We start from the raw sequence: 6,298 nt of genomic DNA on the forward strand, positions 1-6,298 counted from the left end.
AGGCTGCCATGTGCCTTTTACTGAGGAGTGGCTTCCGTCTGGCCACTTTACCAGAAAGGCCTGAATGGTGGAGTGCTGCAGAGATGGTTGTCCTTCTGAAAGGTTCTCCCATCTCCAAAGAGGAACTCTGGAATTCTGTCAGAGTGACCATTGGGTTCTTGGTCACCTCCCTGACCAAGGCCCTTCTCCCCCGATTTCTCAGTTTGGCCAGGCGGTCAGCTCTAGGAAGTCTGCTGCTTCCAAACTTCTTCCATTTAATAATCATGGAGGCCACTGTGTTCTTGAGGGCCTTCAATGCTACTTTCCGAATGCACTATATGTGTGTTCCAAATGGCAAATGGCATCCTATTCCCTATAGGCCCTGGTCAAAAGCAGTACACTATAAAGGGAATAGGGTGCCATTTGAGACGCATATTTTCCTGAACCTGGGTGTTGTGTTTAAACTGCTCTCCTCTCTCCTGTGGTCCTATAGGGCGGTTGATATCCTTCGGTCAGCATCAGCCTCCAATCACATGTCTCTGATGGTTGCCAGGGACGATGAAAGCAGGTAACCAAGGCTGACTTCATTTAATACATTTAATATATATATATATTTTTTTTTTCTCATCAAAAGTTTTGCCGTTCTTGGTCTTGGTTGAAATTATTTATACTTTGGAGCATTTAACCAATCATTTCAAACTCTTCTTAAAAGTTCCAATCCTGACCTCAAAGCACAGAAAAGAAAAATGCAACACACAGCCTTGTCTGATTTGTGCTGTGTCACTGTGTGAAGGAGTAACGCTATGATAATCACTGGACCTTTTTGCTCTGAGATGAACCTGAGAGACCTCAAGTGTGGAGTCTATGCCCTACTATTTTTACAGTAACTTACATGCAGCTTGGTGGCTGTATTTCACATTATAGTACACCTACTGACATTTTTTTTAAACTTTTTTGACAGGGAGGTGTCTTTTCCACATGAGCCCTGTATAGCACAACAGTGTGTAATATAAATACGGTCACTTCAGCATGTACTGTGTAATGACATACAGTACAATACCGTCAGATTGAAGGTAAAAGGTATTATACTTTTAAAGAAGTATACACATAGGAGTAAAATTGGTACTGCATTTTCACTCACATGTGCAACAAATATTGCCTCTTACAAGGCACGCCTCAGAATATGTTCTAAAAATATGGTACAGTACTGTGTTCTGTGGGGTGGAATTACAGTACCTTTCGAAATACAGCAATATTCTCACAATGCGCCATCATTTTACAGCATGCTAAAGTCCACCAGGGGTGGAAAGACCTTGGATCATTGTTACTCTAACTTCCGCGACGCATATAAGGCCCTGCCCCGCCCCCCTTTCGGAAAAGCTGACCACGACTCCATTTTGTTGATCCCTGCCTACAGACAGAAACTAAAACAAGAGGCTCCCACGCTGAGGTCTGTCCAACGCTGGTCCGACCAAGCTGACTCCACACTCCAAGACTGCTTCCATCACGTGGACTGGGATATGTTTCGTATTGCGTCAGATAACAACATTGACGAATATGCTGATTCGGTGTGCGAGTTCATTAGAACGTGAGTTGAAGATGTCGTTCCCGTAGCAACGATTAAAACATTCCCTAACCAGAAACCGTGGATTGATGGCAGCATTAGCGTGAAACTGAAAGCGCGAACCACTGCTTTTAATCAGGGCAAGGTGTCTGGTAACATGACCGAATACAAACAGTGCAGCTATTCCCTCCGCAAGGCTACCAAACAAGCTAAGCGTCAGTACAGAGACAAAGTAGAATCTCAATTCAACGGCTCAGACACAAGATGCATGTGGCAGGGTCTACAGTCAATCACAGACTACAGGAAGAAATCCAGCCCAGTCACGGACCAGGATGTCTTGCTCCCAGGCAGACTAAATAACTTTTTTGCCCGCTTTGAGGACAATACAGTGCCACTGACACGGCCTGCAACAAAAACATGCGGTCTCTCCTTCACTGCAGCCGAGGTGAGTAAGACATTTAAACGTGTTAACCCTCGCAAGGCTGCAGGCCCAGACGGCATCCCCAGCCGCGCCCTCAGAGCATGCGCAGACCAGCTGGCCGGTGTGTTTACGGACATATTCAATCAATCCCTATACCAGTCTGCTGTTCCCACATGCTTCAAGAGGGCCACCATTGTTCCTGTTCCCAAGAAAGCTAAGGTAACTGAGCTAAACGACTACCGCCCCGTAACACTCACTTCCGTCATCATGAAGTGCTTTGAGAGACTAGTCAAGGACCATATCACCTCCACCCTACCTGACACCCTAGACCCACTCCAATTTGCTTACCGCCCAAATAGGTCCACAGACGATGCAATCTCAACCACACTGCACACTGCCCTAACCCATCTGGACAAGAGGAATACCTATGTGAGAATGCTGTTCATTGACTACAGCTCGGCATTCAACACCATAGTACCCTCCAAGCTCGTCCTCAAGCTCGAGACCCTGGATCTCGACCCCGCCCTGTGCAACTGGGTACTGGACTTCCTGACGGGCCGCCCCCAGGTGGTGAGGGTAGGCAACAACATCTCCTCCCCGCTGATCCTCAACACTGGGGCCCCACAAGGGTGCGTTCTGAGCCCTCTCCTGTACTCCCTGTTCACCCACGACTGCGTGGCCACGCACGCCTCCAACTCAATCATCAAGTTTGCGGACGACACAACAGTGGTAGGCTTGATTACCAACAATGACGAGACGGCCTACAGGGAGGAGGTGAGGGCCCTCGGAGTGTGGTGTCAGGAAAATAACCTCACACTCAACGTCAACAAAACTAAGGAGATGATTGTGGACTTCAGGAAACAGCAGAGGGAACACCCCCCTATCCACATCGATGGAACAGTAGTGGAGTGGAGAGGGTAGCAAGTTTTAAGTTCCTCGGCATACACATCACAGACAAACTGAATTGGTCCACTCACACAGACAGCATTGTGAAGAAGGCGCAGCAGCGCCTCTTCAACCTCAGGAGGCTGAAGAAATTCGGCTTGTCACCAAAAGCACTCACAAACTTCTACAGATGCACAATCGAGAGCATCCTGGCGGGCTGTATCACCGCCTGGTACGGCAACTGCTCCGCCCTCAACTGTAAGGCTCTCCTGAGGGTAGTGAGGTCTGCACAACGCATCACCGGGGGCAAACTACCTGCCCTCCAGGACACCTACACCACCCGATGTTACAGGAAGGCCATAAAGATCATCAAGGACATCAACAACCCGAGCCACTGCCTGTTCACCCCGCTATCATCCAGAAGGCGAGGTCAGTACAGGTGCATCAAAGCTGGGACCGAGAGACTGAAAAACAGCTTCTATCTCAAGGCCATCAGACTGTTAAACAGCCACCACTAAATTGAGTGGCTGCTGCCAACACACTGACACTGGCTCAACTCCAGCCATTTTAATAATGGGAATTGATGGGAAATGATGTAAATATATCACTAGCCACTTTAAACAATGCTACCTTATATAATGTTACTTACCCTACATTATTCATCTCATATGCATACGTATATACTGTACTCTATATCATCGACTGTATCCTTATGTAATACATGTATCACTAGCCACTTTAACTATGCCACTTTGTTTACATACTCATCTCATATGTATATACTGTACTCGATACCATCTACTGTATCTTGCCTATGCTGCTCTGTACCATCACTCATTCATATATCCTTATGTACATATTCTTTATCCCCTTACACTGTGTACAAGACAGTAGTTTTGGAATTGTTAGTTAGATTACTTGTTGGTTATTACTGCATTGTCGGAACTAGAAGCACAAGCATTTCGCTACACTCGCATTAACATCTGCTAACCATGTGTATGTGACAAATAAAATTTGATTTGATTTGGTTGATAATATCTCAAATTACTGTATAAATGACAGTTTTCCATTGCAGTGTAGTGCTTAGCCTCTGTGAGGTTGTGTGTAGTCGATGTACGGTAGGAGTACTTCATTGTTGTCACTACTGAACGAGGCTTAATCTTGTTAGGAGCTGAGTGGTGATAAACCCCTTGATTTGTTTTTGATCAATCTAAAAATAGGGTTAATACAGTAAGAACATTAAGGCGCTTTGGTAGTGTTCACTCATAAACAGACAAGGCGTCCCAAATGGTGCCCTATATTCTATTGTCATATATAATGTAATAATAATATTATATTCCTAACCAGAGCCCTGGTCAAAAATAGTTCACTATATAGGGAATAGGGTGACAGAAACAGAGTTTAGGGAAGAAAGGTAGAGTGTTGCGTAACAGTGTTTGAGGCCTTGATGTATAAATAATATAATACTACATGCCATTAACAAGACGCTTTTATCCAAAGTGACTTACAGTCATGTGTGCATACATATGTCAAATGCGCAGATTCAGAAAAAGGCTTATGACAGGACAGATAAAGCACATTCATTCATAGCTGCAAGGGTGTTTGCTTCTATTGCATTTGGCACTCTTTTCAGAATACTTCATAGTTATATTCGAATGATGCAGTTACCAACCTGTGCCAATGAGAGATAGCCAAAGTGATCTATAGAAACAACTAAAGTTCATCAATCAAGACTTGATCTGAAAGCAGAGCTGCTCTGAAACAGAGCTCAAAGCAGTGTTGTTTTTGAGACCACCTAAAGTGAGACACCATTCAAGACCAAGACTGGAGCAAATTGAGTCTGAGTCAAGACCAAGACTGGAGGGGGGGTGAGACCGAGTCAAGACCGAGACCAAAAAAATACAAATTAAAATTCAAGACCATGATTGTAATTTTGTCAAATCACCACCATATTAAGAGGTCAAAATGTCCAGTATTGCTGTGTTCATATTTCAGAACAACATGGATTCTTTAGACATTTAGAATAGTGGAAACATTCATGCTGAGGGAACATAGAGCCACTCTACAAATTATTACTAAACCAAACAATGGACCTTCTACACCTGCAGAGAAGGGCTAAGGATTTATAAAACAAAAATGATAATAATAATAATAATAATGATAATTATATTATTTTCAATGATGTTCTGATTTTATCTCTTCAGTATTTGTTGGAAAGGGTTAACACTGAAGCGAAAAAAAGATCCATTCAGGAATTTCTTTGCTGGTCTCTGGGGGAGATAAATCTAGCTAGCTAATCTAGCTCGGCCATCAGAAGCTAGATAAAGGCTCCTGCCATTCAACTGTATTAGGGCAACATTTTGGAGTGACAGTGGAATCAACCAACCACATTTTGACTTAATGGGTCCGACCATTTTTACAAAAACACCGTCAAATTTACCGTCAAATTTGCATTGATAAACGATGGGGTATTGTAGCCGCCTCATCCTTCTGCAGCTTGCCTGCCAATGCATGCTTGTCCCAACCAAGCACCCAAGCTAACTGGCTAAAGTTGGCTAGCTTGCTAGATAGCTACTTTCAGACACAAATGAGAGAACACCTCATTCTTACCATTTTACTTGCCATAGCATAGCTGGTTAGGCTGTTTACATGTTATCTAGAGCGTTCTTGAGTAACTATTACTTTTTTTTTTACCTGCGCTTACTGACTGTAAATAGCCATCGTGAATTTGTGAACGCAAGAGATACGCTAACTGGATAACAGTCGATCAAGTTCTTGCTATCTAATCAAATGACACCTGCATCTCTAGCTGTGTATAGCCACCAAAAAATGATATGAGGGGGAAAAGTCAGTCACTCACCCACTCCTCCAATGGCATGACATGACATCCTCCTAGCAGCTAGCTAGCTAGCGATCTAGCTACCATTAGGCTCCATGTTTTTAGCTTGCTACATAGATACGCTAGCATATTAGCCACATTATGACTGACTTGTGATCTTTGCCCTTGCTAGTTTGATTGTATTAACATTCCCAGCATTAGTTACATTTGTCTGTTTTTGTCCAGAATATTGAGTCATTAAAACTGAAAAGATGAACCAGGCCAGCTATGATTTACAACCTGATAGCAATATTTTTTGGACTACCAAGAAATGTATTGGTGAATTATATCAATCATGCATTGAACTGCATCCATCTATTCTGCCAACAATGCTTTAGTTTACCTCATGGAATGTTGAATCAAATATAACCTATTTTTAAAACCTCTTATGAAGTTAGTTTTGTAGCATAAACTGGGAATTTGATATTTTTGACTGATATTATGATTGTTTGTTTGTTTGTTTGATGTAGTTAAAATGCTGTCAGTTCTACTTTAAACTTCAGGTCACCAGTTACTTTGTGTGCTAAACTTGACATGCTTTTTGCAATGGGAATTAATAGTTGTAAATTTT

This window comes from Oncorhynchus mykiss, chromosome 23 (genome assembly GCF_013265735.2).
Source record: "Oncorhynchus mykiss isolate Arlee chromosome 23, USDA_OmykA_1.1, whole genome shotgun sequence".
NCBI lineage: Eukaryota > Metazoa > Chordata > Actinopteri > Salmoniformes > Salmonidae > Oncorhynchus > Oncorhynchus mykiss.